Source organism: Convolutriloba macropyga, chromosome 1, assembly GCF_964194025.1.
Source record: "Convolutriloba macropyga chromosome 1, txConMacr16.3, whole genome shotgun sequence".
Taxonomy (NCBI): domain Eukaryota; kingdom Metazoa; phylum Xenacoelomorpha; order Acoela; family Convolutidae; genus Convolutriloba; species Convolutriloba macropyga.
Window position 1 is genome coordinate 53830200 of NC_134468.1, and position 19289 is coordinate 53849488.

At 38.6% G+C, this 19289-nt stretch overlaps 1 protein-coding gene across 5 annotated transcripts in view; it reads right to left on the bottom strand.

The window, feature by feature from the left end:
- Positions 1 to 19289, bottom strand: part of LOC142340355 (THO complex subunit 2-like) — a 215790-nt gene that overhangs the window by 100691 nt on the left and 95810 nt on the right. The window lies entirely within an intron of this gene.

The window sequence follows — 19289 nt, forward strand, 5'->3', positions numbered from 1 at the left end:
TGTTTCTAACTGTTAAAAAATGTTCAAATTTGGTGTGCAGTTAGTTTCAGTAATATTCTGAAGTTACATTTAAATTTGAACTTACGTTCACTTCAATAAATTCGATTACTAATGAACCTCTGCTTTAACGCTTCTTTTGCCTAGCTACAGCTATTTGAATCCAAACGGAAACAAGCTGGTAGTGATAATGTTACAATTCGTATGACTAAGTTGAGGAACGTGCCAATTGATGGTTAGTTTTTGTTACGACCTAGAAAGTTCTTTGGACTTTGAATTTGCCGGCCTCCGTGAACTCGCTCAATCGTAAAATCTTCAAACATCCCTTGTTCTGTGTTTTGAGTTCAATTTAGTATACATTGAAAGTGATTTTGTTGAAAAAAAAACAACTTAGTTTTTGTGAAACTTAAAAGAACTTGTTCTTAATTTAATTTCAACTTAACATTGATTCGGTACAAAATGACAATAATCTGACCGAAAATCGTTGGGTTTTTCTCAATTTTAAATCACTTAAGGAGGTCGAGATTTTTATTAGGGTTGTTCTCGAAGAGAAGGGTATCAGGCTTCTGACAGTTCTGATATATACTCCCAATTTGTGCTTTCAATTTCGCAAAATGAACAATACTGCCATAACCGTCAAATGTCTGTGTAATACGAGCAATCTGTCAACACATTAGGGAACTGTTAGCTTCTTTGATTATCACAATGTCCGGTGCTGGTTGTTTATTTTCTGTCCTCCATTTGTTCTGCTGCTGCAATGATGACAAGTACTGGACACTCCGTTTCCTCCAGAACTGGAAAACAGTTTGTCGATTGTTCTCCAATGTCGTGTCAAGGTGTGGCTCTCTGGTGATGATGGCTCTTCGGATGAAGGATATCAAGGTTTACCGCGAACGGCTTATTGGTTCCTGGTGATGGCGCTGTAAGGTGGCAAGAACTGAGGATGCCCTCAATTTGCTTCAGACGAGCAGTGAAAGCACTGGTTGATAATTTGGTCATTTACACTGTTCTATAAGGATGGCACTTTATAGACTTCACTAATGCTTACCAAATTCCTCCAAAATATGACGCAATAGGTGGTATCGTAAACCAACCAGTGTGATTTTGGCTGGCACACTTGTTGATAAGATCCTTGAACTCCTCATCTCGAAGTCCTCCTATGGCTCGTATCACATTGGTCGATTTGTTACAGTAGATTTTCTGGAGAACACATCGTCTCCCTATGACTATTCAGGTTATCGATGTAGTCGTCCCTGGTTAGATTCTCCACTCAATCCACGAATACTGCTTTCGTGGTGAAACGTATGAATGCAGCTGCTTATTATTACCGTTTTTCCTGATGGTTGGTAATGAATCTTGAATAGTATTAAAGGTATCTTGGTATAAAAGTCTCCGTAATAATCTATGTCTGTGCACTAGAAGGCAAAATATTCGACCATGCGTTCTGTTTATAGGGCATATCTACCATCAATGGCTGGAGTATACGGATGTCGAATCGTATGAAAAGCTTCAGTTACAGATAACTTTCTCAATGACGGCGAGCCACCCTGGATTCAAAACTGATTGGCTTAGGGCAAAAACTGGTAAAGGCGCCTGATTGCAAGTTACTTTCTCTGCTGAGTAAGTCGCCTACCAGAGACAATTTAAGAACTGTAGAAAATTTTTTGTCGAAGCAAAAAACTGCTAGTGAATCGATGAGAAGACCTACAATGCGGATAACATTATCTTCGTCGAAGAAGGGGTAGAGGCTGGCCAGTTGACTGCTCTCCTGAACGCGTTTGCCGGATACGTCGGATGGTAAGTTTGAAGCTGTCTTCAGAGGTCATTGATCTGTCAATATTCATGAATTCTGTCAGAAAAAAGAGTTGATGACGAAAGTTGTAGATATCATTTTGTTTCTGATTTGTGTTTGAGTAGAAGGTACAAAATGACAATAATCTGACCGAAAATCGTTGGGTTTATCTCAATTTTAAATCACTTAATGAGGTCGAGATTTTTATTAGGGTTGTTCTCGAAGAGAAGGGTATCAGGCTTCTGACAGTTCTGATATATACTCCCAATTTGTGCTTTCAATTTCGCAAAATGAACAATATTGCCATAACCGTCAAATGTCTGTGTAATACGAGCAATCTGTCAACACATTAGGGAACTGTTAGCTTCTTTGATTATCACAATGTCCGGTGCTGGTTGTTTATTTTCTGTCCTCCATTTGTTCTGCTGCTGCAATGATGACAAGTACTGGACACTCCGTTTCCTCCAGAACTGGAAAACAGTTTGCCGATTGTTCTCCAATGTCGTGTCAAGGCGTGGCTCTTTGGTGATGATGGCTCGGGTATAGCAGTGATGGTTCTTCGGATGAAGGATATCAAGGTTTACCGCGAAGGGCTTATTGGTTCCTGGTGATGGCGCTGTAAGGTGGCAAGAACTAAGGATGCCCTCAATTTGCTTCAGACAAGCTGTGAAAGCACTGGTTGATAATTTGGTCATTTACACTGTTCTATAAGGATGGCACTTTATAGACTTCACTAATGCTTACCACATTCCTCCAAAATATGACGCAATAGGTGATATCGTAAACCAACCAATGTGATTTTGGCTGGCAAACTTGTTACTAAGGTCCTTGAACTCCTCATCTCGAAGTCCTCCTATGGCTCGTATCAAATTGGTCGATTTGTCACAGTAGATTTTTTGGAAAACACATCGTCTCCCTATGACTATTCAGGTTATCGATGTAGTCGTCCCTGGTTAGATTCTCCACTCAATCCACGAATACTGCTTTTGTGGTGAAACGTATGCATGCAGCTGCTTATTTTTACCGTTTTTCCTGATGGTTGGTAATGAATCTTGAATAGTATTAAAGGTATCTTGGTATAAAAGTCTCCGTAATAATCCATGTCTGTGCACTAGAAGGCAAAATATTCGACCATGCGTTCTGTTTATAGGGCATATCTACCATCAATGGCTGGAGTATACGGATGTCGAATCGTATGAAAAGCTTCAGTTACAGATAACTTTCTCAATGACGGCGAGCCACCCTGGATTCAAAACTGATTGGCTTAGGGCAAAAACTGGTAAAGGCGCCTGATTGCAAGTTACTTTCTCTGCTGAGTAAGTCGCCTACCAGAGACAATTTAAGAACTGTAGAAAATTTTTTGTCGAAGCAAAAAACTGCTAGTGAATCGATGAGAAGACCTACAATGCGGATAACATTATCTTCGTCGAAGAAGGGGTAGAGGCTGGCCAGTTGACTGCTCTCGTGAACGCGTTTGCCGGATACGTCGGATAATAAGTTTGAAGCTGTCTTCAGAGGTCATTGATCTGTCAATATTCATGAATTCTGTCAGAAAAAAGATTTGATGACGAAAGTTGTAGAAATCATTTTGTTTCTTATTTGTGTTGAGTCGTTTAAGGAGGGCTCCTTGGTTTCAACGAAAAGTTTTCCTAGGACGTATCTGCAACAGATGAAGAGGTTCCCGTTGTGAGTATGTTCTGTTAAACTTGTATTTTAGGGCGCCTCTACAAGATTTTATTCATTGAACAGCTGGTGTTGTCGATCAGGTTCATAACAGCTGTATGGCGCTCATCTGGGGTTTAGAGCATATTGCTGGACGGGGAAACCAAGTCTAATTGTATCGACTGGCTTTCATTGGTAGTTTGCTAATTTTTTGCCCACGTTGTGTAGACACCTTTCCTTTGTGTGACTGACAGCAAGGGTTGCGAGTGCAAATTCTTCGCATGTTGGCTGCTGAGATGCAAAAATTGGCTGTAGGAACTGGTCTTCATGGCTGCTGTGAAGGGCTGTGGCCATCGGGAATAATCCTTGTGGAAGAAATTAGCTCACATTTCACAGAGGCTGTGATGTTGATGATGCGGGTGCTGATTATCTTTGAAATCCGGGTCTTCAAAGAGGTTTCCTCCTGATTTTATAAGAAATCATTGGTCGCGCATTTTTCATGCTTAGAGTTTTGGTTCTTTTCATTGTTCTAGTTTATGAGACATACTTGAGTGGTGAGATATAGGCTGTGACTGACTGCGATCGTTTTCTCAACCCGTATTTGTTGAGTACATAATTTGACTTAGGTAAAAACCCTTACAAGTTAATAAATTGATGACTATTTGCTAATCACTTTCAGTATTCTGTTGCATTGTTGATAATGCTGCGTTAATATAGATTGTCAAGCTAATGCTCAACTATCTTAGGCTAATTTTTCAGTTGAGGCATGTAGATTTGTGTAGCCTCCAATGATGGCCAAGTTCTCGTTTTGACGCAACCAATTCAGTCCTTTCCATCACAGTCGGCGATTAAAAAATTTGTCGGCTGCCATTCGTGCTGCACAATCAGTTAGATTTTCCTCTTGGTCCAATCTTCCAATTTTCTAATGGATCGAGGCTCTGAATTTCGGTTAATCGGTTAACAACGAAACTCTTCCATTTTCCTCAACTAGAAGGCCCGTAAGCAATAATGAAAACCCCTTGATCACAAATAACCCATGAAAACAATTCATCAAAAAAAAAATTACACACTGCTCCAGAGCAGAACAAGGGTTCAGCTCAGTGTGAACCAATGTAAAAATACAACTCCTTCTTACATTCTTAGCAAACTGCAAAAGACTTTTGCAATATTTAGGTTAAAAAATGTTAAAAGCTATATGAGCTCTGCACAATGGCTGCCCATAGATTTAGAATATATGCAAGGAGGAAAAATGAAGAAACCAAAAAAAATGATCCAGAAAAAAACAGAACAGAACAAGAAAAGAACAAAACAGATTGAAAGATATACAACAGAAAAAAAACAGTGGGCAGATGGCCAAAACAGATAATAGCTTCGTAGGCCTATAGTCTCAAGAAGGGAATTAAAAAGTGAAAATCGAAATTTTAAGTTTTTCCTACCATACGCTGATTTTGAATTGCCAATTCAAAGAAGGAACCTGGCCTATGTGTTCTTTCTATTAGCTGACCAAAATTTTTTTGACTGGAGTGAACTTTTCTAAGTTGACATTAACTCGTCCTATTAATGTCACAAAATTGATTTGAGAGTGACGTTACCTTGGATGAAAGATTGAATCACGCAAATTCACAAAAAGAACCTGATGTCATGTTAGGAACAAAAAATGAGGACGAAATAAAGGAAAGCCAGGGAAAGTTTAATAGCTCCGCACAGCTATCGCTGGCAGACCAAGAGAGATAAAGGCAGAAAAGAACTGAGAAAAGAGTTGAAGAAAGACTAACAAAAGAAAAAAAACAACCATCGAGTGAAAGCAAAACAGTGAGAGAACAGAAGGGACAGAAAAAGAGAAAACTAAGATGTTGAGATGGAAAACAGAAAAAATGAAGCTTCAAAAGAACTGAAGACGAGAGTAAAGGGACAGACAAAAAAGGAAAGATGTGGGACGAAAGACCGAGAGGGGGCAAACAAAAAACAGTAAAAAATAATCAAAAGAGGGCCGGAGGAAAAAGAAGGGGTAGAGGCTGGCCAGTTGACTGCTCTCCTGAACACGCTTGCCGGATACGTCGGATGATAAGTTTGAAGCTGTCTTCAGAGGTCACTGATCTGTCAATATCCATGAATTCTGTCAGAAAAAAGATTTGAGGACAAAAGTTGTAGACATTTTGTTTCTTATTTGAGTTGAGTCGTTTAAAGAGGGCTCCTTGGTTTCAACGAAAAGTTTTCCTAGGACGCATCTGCAACAGATGAAGAGGTTCCCGTTGTGAGTATGTTCCGTTAAACTTGTATTTTGTGGCGCCTCTACAAGATTTTGTTCATTGAACAGCTGGTGTTGTCGATCAGGTTCATAACAGCTGTATGGCGCTCATCTGGGGTTTAGAGCATATTGCTGGACGGGGAAACCAAGTCTAATTGTATCGACTGGCTTTCATTGGTAGTTTGCTAATTTTTTGCCCACGTTGTGTAGATACCTTTCCTTTGTGTGACTGACAGTAAGGGTTGCGGGTGCAAATTCTTCGCTTCTTGGCTGCTGAGATGCAAAAATTGGCTGTAGGAACAGGTCTTCATGGCTGCTGTGAAGGGCTGTGGCCATCGGGAATAATCCTTGCGGAAGAAATTAGCTCACAATTCACAGGCTGTGATGTTGATGATGCGGGTGCTGATTATCTTTGAAATCCGGGTCTTCAAAGAGGTTTCCTCCTGATTTTTGACGAAATCATTGGTCGTGCATTTTTCATGCTTAGAGTTTTGGTTCTTTTCATTGTTCTAGTTTATGAGACATACTTGAGTGGTGAGATATAGGCTGTGACTGACTGCGATCGTTTTCTCAACCCGTATTTGTTGAGTACATAATTTGACTTAGGTAAAAACCCTTACAAGTTAATAAATTGATGACTATTTGCTAATCACTTTCAGTATTCTGTTGCATTGTTGATAATGCTGCGTTAATATAGATTGTCAAGCTAATGCTCAACTATCTTAGGCTAATTTTTCAGTTGAGGCATGTATAGATTTGTGTAGCCTCCAACGATGGCCAAGTTCTCGTTTTGACGCAACCAATTCAGTCCTTTCCATCACAGTCGGCGATTAAAAAATTTGTCGGCTGCCATTCCTCGTGCTGCACAATCAGTTAGATTTTCCTCTTGGTCCAATCTTCCAATTTTCTAATGGATCGAGGCTCTGAATTTCGATTAATCGGTTAACAACGAAACTCTTCCATTTTCCTCTCAACTAGAAGGCCCGTAAGCAATAATGAAAACCCCTTGATCACAAATAACCCATGAAAACAATTCATCAAAAAGAAATTACACACTGCTCCAGAGCAGAACAAGGGTTCAGCTCAGTGTGAACCAATGTAAAAATACAACTCCTTCTTACATTCTTAGCAAACTGCAAAAGACTTTTGCAATATTTAGGTTAAAAAATGTTAAAAGCTCTGATATGAGCTCTGCACAATGGCTGCCCATAGATTTAGAATATATGCAAAGAGGAAAAATGAAGAAACCAAAAAAAATGATCCAGAAAAAAAACAGAACAGAACAAGAAAAGAACAAAACAGATTGAAAGATATACAACAGAAAAAAAACAGTGGGCAGATGGCCAAAACAGGTAATAGCTTCGTAGGCCTATAGTCTCAAGAAGGGAATGAAAAAAGTGAAAATCGAAATTTTAAGTTTTTCCTACCATACGCTGATTTTGAATTGCCAATTAAAAGAAGGAACCTGACCTATGTGTTCTTTCTATTAGCTGACCAAATTTTTTTTGACTGGAGTGAACTTTTCTACGTTGACATTAACTCGTTCTATTAGTGTCACAAAATTGATTTGAGAGTGACGTTACCTTGGATGAAAGATTGAATCACGCAAATTCACAAAAAGAACCTGATGTCATGTTAGGAACAAAAAATGAGGACGACATAAAGGAAAGCCAGGGAAAGTTTAATAGCTCCGAACAGCTATCGCTGGCAAACCAAGAGAGATAAAAGCAGAACAGATCTGAGAAAAGAGTTGAAGAAAGACTAACAAAAGGAAAAAACAATCATCGAGTGAAAGCAAAACAGTGAGAGAACAGAAGGGACAGAAAGAGAGAAAACTAAGATGCTGAGATGGAAAACAGAAAAGAAGCTTCAAAAGAACTGAAGACGAGAGTAACGGGATAGACAAAAAAGGAATGATGTGGGACGAAAGACCGAGAGGGGGCAAACAAAAAACAGTAAAAAAGAATCAAAAGAGGGCCGGAGGAAAAAGAAAAGTACATTGAGAGAAAGGAAGATGAAGGAAGAGTCTAAAATGAAGAGTCTAAAGGGCAGTTAAAACGAGTCAAGATAGGTGCTTAAGCATGGTGTTCAGTGACTGTCGACTTTGAATTATATAGAATGTAAATGAACTTGTAAAGATTCTTTTAAAGTTCCCGAGTTGCGAAAGGGTTTGAAAAAATGACAAGGATGATTAAAATTTTGCATTTGATACGGACAACTTTCCAACTTCGATTTCATCTCGGTAATTGATCTTTACTTAGAGAATCTTTGTTCTGTCAAAATCTGTGGTGAATCAGCACATGTCACTCAAGGACAATTTTCGTTTAATAAAATTTTTCGGTGATCGACTCATTTTTTATTAGCAGTTTTTCAGTCATTGACCTTTTTTGCATCCGCAATTTTTCGGCTGTTGACCCTTTTGGCACAAGAAACTTTTCGGTCATGGACCGATTTTCAGCCTATGAATTATTTTTGCATCCGCGGTTAATCAGTCATTGAAGTTTATGGCATAGGTAGCGTTTGGGTCATTGACTGTTTGGCAAGGGCAGCTTGCCAGTTCTTTTCGGTCAGTGACAATATTGCCAATCACAAACCTTCGGTCATTGACCTTATCCAAAGTACATGCAAATCGCTATGCTGTATGTTTAAGACATCTCAAAATATTTGAAGATTATGAGCTGAAATATGGTGGTATAGGAATTCGAAGTACCCTTAATATATAGATACAAGATAGTGACAAGAGCAGAATAAACTGCGAAAAAAGTAGGGAAAATAAGAAACGGATGCAATGTTAATGGCCAAACTATGCACCTCAACTGACCAATAGCCCAACTCATAGCGCTTTTGCTCAACCCCTAGTCCAAGCTTCGAACGCAGTCCTTTTCTCAAAAAACCATGCTAAAGGGCCGTTAAAACGAGTCAAAACAGGCGCTTAAATGATGTTCAGTGACTGTCGACGTTGAATTATATAGAATGTAACTTAAATTGTAAACATTCTTTTAAAGTTCCCGACTTGCGAAAGGGTTTGAAAAAATGACAAGAATGATTAAAATTTCGCTTTTGATACGGACACCTTTCCATCTTCGATTTAATTTCGGTATTTGATCTTTACTTAGAGAATCTTTGTTCTGTCAATATCTGTGATGAATCAGCATATGTCACTCAAGGACAATTTTCTTGTAAAAAATTTTTTGGTGATCGACTCATTTTTATTAGCAGCTTTTCAGTCATTGGCCTTTTTCGCATCCGCATTTTTTCGGTTGTTGAACCTTTTGGCACAAGCAGCTTTTCGGTTATGGGCGGATTTTCAGTCTATGAATTATTTTTGCATCCGCGGTTAACCAGTCATTGAAGTTTATGGCATGGGTAGCGTTTGGGTCGTTGACTGTTTGTCAAGGGCAGCTTTTCGGTCAGTGACAATATTGGCAATCACAAAACTTTTGTCATTGACCTTTTCCAAAGTACATGCAAATCGCTATGCTGTATGTTTAAGACGCCTCAAAATATGTGAATAATAGGAGCTGAAATATGGTGGTATAGGTATTCGAATTACCCTTTATATATAGATAGAAGACAGATAGTGACAAGAGCACGAAAAACTGTGAAAAAAGGAGGGAAAATGGGGAACCGATGCAATGTTAATTGACAAAATTTCCGTCAAACTACGCACCCCACCTGACCATTAGCCCAACTCAATGCGCTTTTGCTCCTCAACCCCTAGACCAAGCTTCGAACTCAGTCGTTTTCTCAGAAAACCATGTTAAAGGGCCGTTAAAACGAGTCAAGATAGGCGCTTAAGCATGGTGTTCAGTGACTGTCGACGTTAAATTATATAGAATGTAACTGAAATTGTAAACAATCTTTTAAAGTTCCCGACTTGCAAAAGGGTTTGAAAAAATGTCAAGAATGATTAAAATTTCGCATTTGATACGGACAACATTCCATCTTCGATTTCATTTTGATAATTGATCTTGACTTAGAGAATCTTTGTTCTGTCAAAATCTGTGGTGAATCAGCACATGTCACTCAAGGACAATTTTCGTGTAAAAAGTTTTTTGGTGATCGACTCATTTTTATTAGCAGCTTTTCAGTCATTGGCCTTTTTCGCATCCGCATTTTTTCGGTTGTTGAACCTTTTGGCACAAGCAGCTTTTCGGTTATGGGCGGATTTTCAGTCTATGAATTATTTTTGCATCCGCGGTTAACCAGTCATTGAAGTTTATGGCATGGGTAGCGTTTGGGTCATTGACTGTTTGGCAAGGGCAGCTTTTCGGTCAGTGACAATATTGGCAATCACAAAACTTTTGTCATTGACCTTTTCCAAAGTACATGCAAATCGCTATGCTGTATGTTTAAGACGCCTCAAAATATGTGAATAATAGGAGCTGAAATATGGTGGTATAGGTATTCGAATTACCCTTTATATATAGATAGAAGACAGATAGTGACAAGAGCACGAAAAACTGTGAAAAAAGGAGGGAAAATGGGGAACCGATGCAATGTTAATTGACAAAATTTCCGTCAAACTACGCACCCACCTGACCATTAGCCCAACTCAATGCGCTTTTGCTCCTCAACCCCTAGACCAAGCTTCGAACTCAGTCGTTTTCTCAGAAAACCATGTTAAAGGGCCGTTAAAACGAGTCAAGTTAGGCGCTTAAGCATGGTGTTCAGTGACTGTCGACGTTAAATTATATAGAATGTAACTGAAATTGTAAACAATCTTTTAAAGTTCCCGACTTGCAAAAGGGTTTGAAAAAATGTCAAGAATGATTAAAATTTCGCATTTGATACGGACAACATTCCATCTTCGATTTCATTTTGATAATTGATCTTTACTTAGAGAACCTTTGTTCCGTCTGATCTGTGATGAATCAGCACATGTCACAAGGACAATTTTCGTGTAAAAATTATTTCGGTGATCGACTCATTTTTATTAGCAGCTTTTCAGTTATTGGCCTTTTTCGCATCCGCATTTTTTCGGTTGTTGACCTTTTTGGCACAAGCAGCTTTTCGGTCATGGACGGATTTTCAGTCTACGAATTATTTTTGCATCCGCGGTTAATCAGTCATTGAAGTTTATGGCATAGGTAGCGTTCGGGTCATTGACTGTTTGGCAAGGGCAGCTTTTCGGTCAGTGACAACATTGGCAATCACAAATCTTCGGTCACTGACCTTTTCCAAAGTACATGCAATTCGCTATGCTGTATGTTTAAGACGCCTCAAAGTATGTAAAGATTAGGAGCTGAAATATGGTGGTATAGGTATTCGACGCATGCATTACGCTAGGCTCCGTGTTCAAGGACCGCTAAAACATGTGAGGACTGGAGCTTAAAGATGGTGGTACAGCATTTGAGTTAAAAATTAATATATAGATAGACAGATAAATAAAAGAACTCGTTAACAAAGAAGGATTAGAAAGATTTAAAGTGAAAGCAAGAAAGGAAGACATGAGTAAATGAAAAAAAACAAATACCAGTTTTGTGGGTCAAGAAAACCAGAGCCGTTTGAATATCAACTCGGTTGACAAACCATGCCCCTCGATTAAAAGCCATAGGTCTTATCGCTTACGTTACCAATGCGCATTGCATTTATCTATTGCTCTTTCTGAAACAGCAATAATTTGCTCAATGGCTTGCCTATTTTGGCAAGCTAAATGACTGCAAAACGTGCACATTGTGAACCGAAGAATAACAGGAGAAAGATTGCAAAGAAAAAAAAACGAAATGAAACGAAATAGCAGGAACGAAAGAAAAAGAAAACCAATTTCTCATATTTAAGGTCCAGGAAATTATGCGTCTTTTTCCACCTTTAATCAGGCTCGAAGCCCTACCTCTCGCTTGATAGCCATTGGTCTTATCCTCTCCGCTAACGATGCCTATTGCTTACGCCAATTGAACTTTCTAACGAGCAAATTTTGGTTAGTGGCTAGTTGGCTCGCTTGTTTCTGCTATGCGGCATGCTTTATGCTTGCAAATAATGAAATTCGGAGCCTAAATTTGGCATTATAGCTCGTCTCAAAACGCGTGCATTACGCTAGGCTCCATGTTCAAGGACCGCTAAAACATGTGAGGACTGGAGCTTAAAGATGGTGGTACAGCATTTGAGTTAAAATTAATATATAGATATAGATAGACAGATAAGGAAAAGAACTCCTTAACAAAGAAGGATAAGAAAGATTTTAAGAGAAAGCAAGAAAGGAAGACAGGAGTAAATGGAAAAAAAAACAATTACCGGTTTTGTGGGTCAAGAAAACAAGAGCCGTTTGCGCATCAACTCGGTTGAGAAACCATGCCCCTCGATTAAAAGCCATAGGTCTTATCGCTTACGTTACTAATGCGCATTGCATTTATCTATTGCTCTTTCTGAAACAGCAATAATTTGGTCAATGGCTCGCCCATTTTGGCAAGCTAAATGAGTGCAAAACGTGCACATTAGGAACCAAAAAATAACACGAGAAAGATTGCTAAAAAAGAAAAAACAAAATGAAACGAAATAGCAGGAACGAAAGAAAAAGAAAACCAATTTCTCAAATTTAAGGTCCAGGAAGTGATGCGTATTTTTCCACCTTTAATCAGGCTCGAAGCCCTACTTCTCGCTTGATAGTCATTGGTCTAATCCTCTCCGCTAACGATGCCTATTTCGTACGCCTATTGAACTTTCTAACGAGCAAATTTTGGTTAGTGGCTAGTTGGCTCGCTTAATTTTGCTATGCGGCATGCTTTATGCTTGCAAAAAATAATGAAATTCGGAGCCTAAATATGACATTATAGCTTGCATCAAAACGCATGCATTACGGTAGGCTGCATGTTTAAGGACGGTTAAGACATGTAAGGACTGGAGTTTAAAGATGATGGTACAGCATTTGAATTAGAATTAATATATATAGATATAGATAGATAGACATATAGATAGAAAGATAAAGAAAAGAACTCCTTTACAAAGAAAGATAAGAAAGATTTAAAGGGAAAGAAAGATAAAGCAAGAACGAAAGACAGGAGTAAATGGAAAATAACAATTACCGGTTTTGTTGGTCAAGAAAACAAGAGCCGTTTTGCGCCTCAACTCGGTTGAGAAACCATGTCCTTTGTTTAACAGCCATAGGTCTTATCGCTTACACTACCACTGCGCATTGCATTTGTCTATTTCTCTTTTTGAATCATCAAAATTTTGGACAATGGCTTTAAAGACTCGCCTATTTTGGCAAGATAAATGAGCGCAAAACATGTGCACATTAAGAGCCAAGGAATAACAAAAGAGAAAGATTGGAAAGAAAAGAAAAAACGAAAAGAAACGACAAAACAGGAACGAAAGAAAAAAAACCAACTTCTCAAATTTGTGGTCCAGGAAATTATGCCTCTTTTTCCACTTTTAATCAGGCTCGAAGCCCTACCACTCGCTTGACAGTCATTGATCTTTTAATCTCCGCTAACGATACCCATTGCTTACGTCTATTGAAAATTCTAATGAGCAAATATTTGGATAGTGGCTATTTGGCTCGGTTGTTTTTGCCATTCGGCATGCTTTATGCGTGCAAAAAATGATGAAATTAGGAGCTTAAATATGGCATTATAGCTCGTTTCAAAACACATGCATTACGCTAGGCTCCAAGTTTAAGGACCGCTAAAACATGTGAGGACTGGAGCTTAAAGAAGGTGGTACAGCATTCGAGTTGGAATTAATATATAGATAGATAGATAAAGAAAAAACTCCTTAACAAAGAAAGATAAGAAACATTTAAAGAGAAAGAAACATAAAGCAAGAAAGACAGGAGTGGATGAAAAACAACAACTACCTGGTTTGTGGGTCAAGAAAACCAGAGCCATTTTGCGCATCAACTCCGTTGAGGAAACATTTCCCTTGCTTAACGGCCATAAGTCTTATCGCTTACGCTACCAATGCGTATTGCATTTGTCTATTGCTCTCTCTGAATCAGCAAAATTTTGGACAATCCCTTTGATTAATCGCCTATTGTGGCAAGATAAATGAGCGCAAAACGTGCACATTAGGAACCAAAGAATAACAGGAGAAAGATTGCAAAGAAAAGAAAAAACGAAAAGAAACGACAAAACAGGAACGAAAGAAAAAGAAAACCAACTTCTCAAATTTGTGGTCCAGGAAATTATGCCTCTTTTTCCGCTTTTAATCAGGCCCGAAGCCCTACCACTCGCTTGACAGTCATTGACCTTTTAATCTCCGCTAACGATACCCATTGCTTACGTATATTGAACATTCTAACGAGCAAATATTTGGATAGTGGCTATTTGGCTCGGTTGTTTTTGCCATTCGGCATGCTTTATGCGTGCAAAAAATGATGAAATTAGGAGCCTAAATATGGCATTATAGCTCGTTTCAAAACACATGCATTACGCTAGGCTCCATGTTTAAGGACCGCTAAAAGATGTGAGGACTGGAGCTTAAAGAGGGTGGTACAGCATTCGAGTTGGAATTAATATATAGATAGATAGATAAAGAAAAAACTCCTAAAGAAAGATAAGAAACATTTAAAGAGAAAGAAACATAAAGCAAGAAAGACAGGAGTGGATGAAAAACAACAACTACCTGTTTTGTGGGTCAAGAAAACCATAGCCATTTTGCGCATCAACTCCGTTGAGGAAACATGCCCCTCGATTAACGGCCACAGGTCTTATCGCTTACGCTACCAATGCGTATTGCATTTGCCTATTGCTCTCTCTGAATAAGCAGAATTTTGGACAATGGCTTTAATGGCTCGCCTATTTTGACAAGATAAATGAGCGCAAAACATGTGCACTCAGAAGCCAAGGAATAACAAAAGAGAAAGATTGGAAAAGAAAAAACGAAACGAAACGAAAGGAAAAGAAAACCAACTTCTCAAATTTCTGGTCCAGGAAATTATGCCTCTTTTTCCACATTTAATCAGGCTCGAAGTCCAACCACTCACTTGACAGACATTGACCTTTTAATCTCCGCTAACGATACCCATTGCTTACGTCTATTGAACATTCTAACGAGCAAATGTTTGGTTAGTGGCTATTTGCCTCGGTTGTTTTTGCCATTTGGCATGCTTAATGCGTGCAAAAATTGATGATATTAGGAGCTTAAATATGGCATTATAGCTCGTTTCAAAACACATGCATTACGCTAGGCTCCATGTTTAAGGACCGCTAAAACATGTGAGGACTGGAGCTTAAAGAGGGTGGTACAGCATTCGAGTTGGAATTAATATATAGATAGATAGATAAAGAAAAAACTCCTTAACAAAGAAAGATAAGAAACATTTAAAGAGAAAGAAACATAAAGCAAGAAAGACAGGAGCGGATGAAAAACAACAACTACCTGTTTTGTTGGTTAAGAAAACCAGAGCCATTTTGCGCATCAACTCCGTTGAGGAAACATGCCCCTCGATTAACGGCCACAGGTCTTATCGCTTACGCTACCAATGCGTATTGCATTTGCCTATTGCTCTCTCTGAATAAGCAGAATTTTGGACAATGGCTTTAATGGCTCGCCTATTTTGACAAGATAAATGAGCGCAAAACATGTGCACTCAGGAGCCAAGGATTAACAAAAGAGAAAGATTGGAAAAGAAAAAACGAAACGAAACGAAAGGAAAAGAAAACCAACTTCTCAAATTTCTGGTCCAGGAAATTATGCCTCTTTTTCCACATTTAATCAGGCTCGAAGTCCAACCACTCGCTTGACAGTCATTGACCTTTTAATCTCCGCTAACGATACCCATTGCTTACGTCTATTGAACATTCTAACGAGCAAATGTTTGGTTAGTGGCTATTTGCCTCGGTTGTTTTTGCCATTTGGCATCCTTAATGCGTGCAAAAAATGATGATATTAGGAGCTTAAATATGGCATTATAGCTCGTTTCAAAACACATGCATTACGCTAGGCTCCATGTTTAAGGACCGCTAAAACATGTGAGGACTGGAGCTTAAAGAGGGTGGTACAGCATTCGAGTTGGAATTAATATATAGATAGATAGATAAAGAAAAAACTCCTTAACAAAGAAAGATAAGAAACATTTAAAGAGAAAGAAACATAAAGCAAGAAAGACAGGAGTGGATGAAAAACAACAACTACCTGTTTTTTTGGTTAAGAAAACCAGAGCCATTTTGCGCATCAACTCCGTTGAGGAAACATTTCCCTTGCTTAACGGCCATAAGTCTCATCGCTTACGCTACCAATGCGTATTGCATTTGTCTGTTTCTCTCTCTGAATCAGCAAAATTTTAGACAATGGCTTTGATTGCTCGCCTATTGTGGCAAGATAAATGAGCGCAAAACAGGTGCACATTAGGAGGCAAGGAATAACAAAAGAGAAAGATTGGAAAGAAAAGAAAAAACGAAAAGAAACGACAAAATAGGAACGAAAGAAAAAAACCAACTTCTCAAATTTGTGGTCCAGGAAATTATGCCTCTTTTTCCACCTTTAATCAGGCTCGAAGCCCTACCACTCGCTTGACAGCCATTGGTCTTTTAATCTCCGCTAACGATACCCATTGCTTACGTTTATTGAACATTCTAACGAGCAAATATTTGGTTAAAGGCTATTTGGCTCGGTTGTTTTCGCCATTTGGCATGCTTAATGCGTGCAAAAAATGTTGAAATTAGGAGCTTAAATATGGCATTATAGCTCATTTCAAAACATTCATTACGCTAGGCTCCATGTTTAAGGACCGCTAAAACATGTGAGGACTGGAGCTCAAAGAGGGTGGTACAGCATTCGAGTTGGAATTAATATATAGATAGATAGATAAAGAAAAAACTCCTTAACAAAGAAAGATAAGAAACATTTAAAGAGATAGAAACATAAAGCAAGAAAGACAGTAGTGGATGAAAAACAACAACTACCTGTTTTGTTGGTTAAGAAAACCAGAGCCATTTTGCGCATCAACTCCGTTGAGGAAACATTTCCCTTGCTTAACGGCCATAAGTCTTATCGCTTACGCTACCAATGCGTATTGCATTTGTCTATTGCTCTCTCTGAATCAGCAAAATTTTGGACAATCGCTTTGATTAATCGCCTATTGTGGCAAGATAAATGAGCGCAAAACATGTGCACATTAGGAGGCAAGGAATAACAAAAGAGAAAGATTGGAAAGAAAACGAAAAGAAACGACAAAATAGGAACGAAAGAAAAAGAAAACCAACTTCTCAAATTAGTGGTCCAGGAAATTATGCCTCTTTTTCCACCTTTAATCAGGCTCGAAGCCCTACCACTCGCTTGACAGTCATTGGTCTTTTAATCTCCGCTAACGATACCCATTGCTTACGTCTATTGAACATTCTAACGGGTAAATGTTTGGTTAGTGGCTATTTGGCTCGGTTGTTTTTGCCATTTGGCATGCTTAATGCGTGCAAAAAATGTTGAAATTCGGAGCTTAAATATGGCATTATAGCTCGTTTCAAAACATGCATTACGCTAGGCTCCATGTTTAAGGACCGCTAAAACATGTGAGGACTGGAGCTTAAAGAGGGTGGTACAGCATTCGAGTTGGAATTAATATATAGATAGATAGATAAAGAAAAAACTCCTTAACAAAGAAAGATAAGAAACATTTAAAGAGAAAGAAACATAATGCAAGAAAGACAGGAGTGGATGAAAAACAACAACTACCTGTTTTGTTGGTTAAGAAAACCAGAGCCATTTTGCGCATCAACTCGTTGAGGAAACATGTCCCTTGCTTAACGGCCATAGGTCTTATCGCTTACGCTACCAATGCGTATTGCATTTGTCTATTGCTCTCTCTGAATCAGCAAAATTTTGGACAATGGCTTTGATTAATCGCCTATTGTGGCAAGATAAATGAGCGCAAAAAATGTGCACATTAGGAGGCAAGGAATAACAAAAGAGAAAGATTGGAAAGAAAAAAAACGAAAAGAAACGACAAAATAGGAACGAAAGAAAAAGAAAACCAACTTCTCAAATTAGTGGTCCAGGAAATTATGCCTCTTTTTCCACCTTTAATCAGGCTCGAAGCCCTACCACTCGCTTGACGGTCATTGGTCTTTTAATCTCCGCTAACGATACCCATTGCTTACGTCTATTGAACATTCTAACGGGTAAATGTTTGGTTAGTGGCTATTTGGCTCGGTTGTTTTTGCCATTTGGCATGCTTAATGCGTGCAAAAAATGTTGAAATTCGGAGCTTAAATATGGCATTATAGCTCGTTTCAAAACATGCATTACGCTAGGCTCCATGTTTAAGGACCGCTAAAACATGTGAGGACTGGAGCTTAAAGAGGGTGGTACAGCATTCGAGTTGGAATTAATATATAGATAGATAGATAAAGAAAAAACTCCTTAACAAAGAAAGATAAGAAACATTTAAAGAGAAAGAAACATAATGCAAGAAAGACAGGAGTGGATGAAAAACAACAACTACCTGTTTTGTTGGTTAAGAAAACCAGAGCCATTTTGCGCATCAACTCGTTGAGGAAACATGTCCCTTGCTTAACGGCCATAGGTCTTATCGCTTACGCTACCAATGCGTATTGCATTTGTCTATTGCTCTCTCTGAATCAGCAAAATTTTGGACAATGGCTTTGATTAATCGCCTATTGTGGCAAGATAAATGAGCGCAAAACATGTGCACATTAGGAGGCAAGGAATAACAAAAGAGAAAGATTGGAAAGAAAAAAAACGAAAAGAAACGACAAAATAGGAACGAAAGAAAAAGAAAACAAACTTCTCAAATTAGTGGTCCAGGAAATTATGCCTCTTTTTCCACCTTTAATCAGGCTCGAAGCCCTACCACTCGCTTGACAGTCATTGGTCTTTTAATCTCCGCTAACGATACCCATTGCTTACGTCTATTGAACATTCTAACGGGTAAATGTTTGGTTAGTGGCTATTTGGCTCGGTTGTTTTTGCCATTTGGCATGCTTAATGCGTGCAAAAAATGTTGATATTCGGAGCTTAAATATGGCATTATAGCTCGTTTCAAAACATGCATTACGCTAGGCTCCATGTTTAAGGACCGCTAAAACATGTGAGGACTGGAGCTTAAAGAGGGTGGTACAGCATTCGAGTTGGAATTAATATATAGATAGATAGATAAAGAAAAAACTCCTTAACAAAGAAAGATAAGAAACATTTAAAGAGAAAGAAACATAAAGCAAGAAAGACAGGAGTGGATGAAAAACAACAACTACCTGTTTTGTTGGTTAAGAAAACCAGAGCCATTTTGCGCATCAACTCGTTGAGGAAACATGTCCCTTGCTTAACGGCCATAGGTCTTATCGCTTACGCTACCAATGCGTATTGCATTTGTCTATTGCTCTCTCTGAATCAGCAAAATTTTGGACAATGACTTTAATTGCTCGCCTATTTTGGCAAGATAAATGAGCGCAAAACATGTGCACATTAGGAGCCAAGGAATAACAAGAGAAAGATTGGAAAGAGAAGAAAAGGCGAAAAAAACGACAAAACAGGAACGAAAGACAAAAGAAAACCAACTTCTCAAATTTGTGGCCCAGGAAATTATGCCTCTTTTTCCACCTTTAATCAGGCTCCAAGCTCTACCACTCGCTTGACAGTCATTGGTCTTTTAATCTCCGCTAACGATACCCATTGCTTACATCTATTGAACATTCT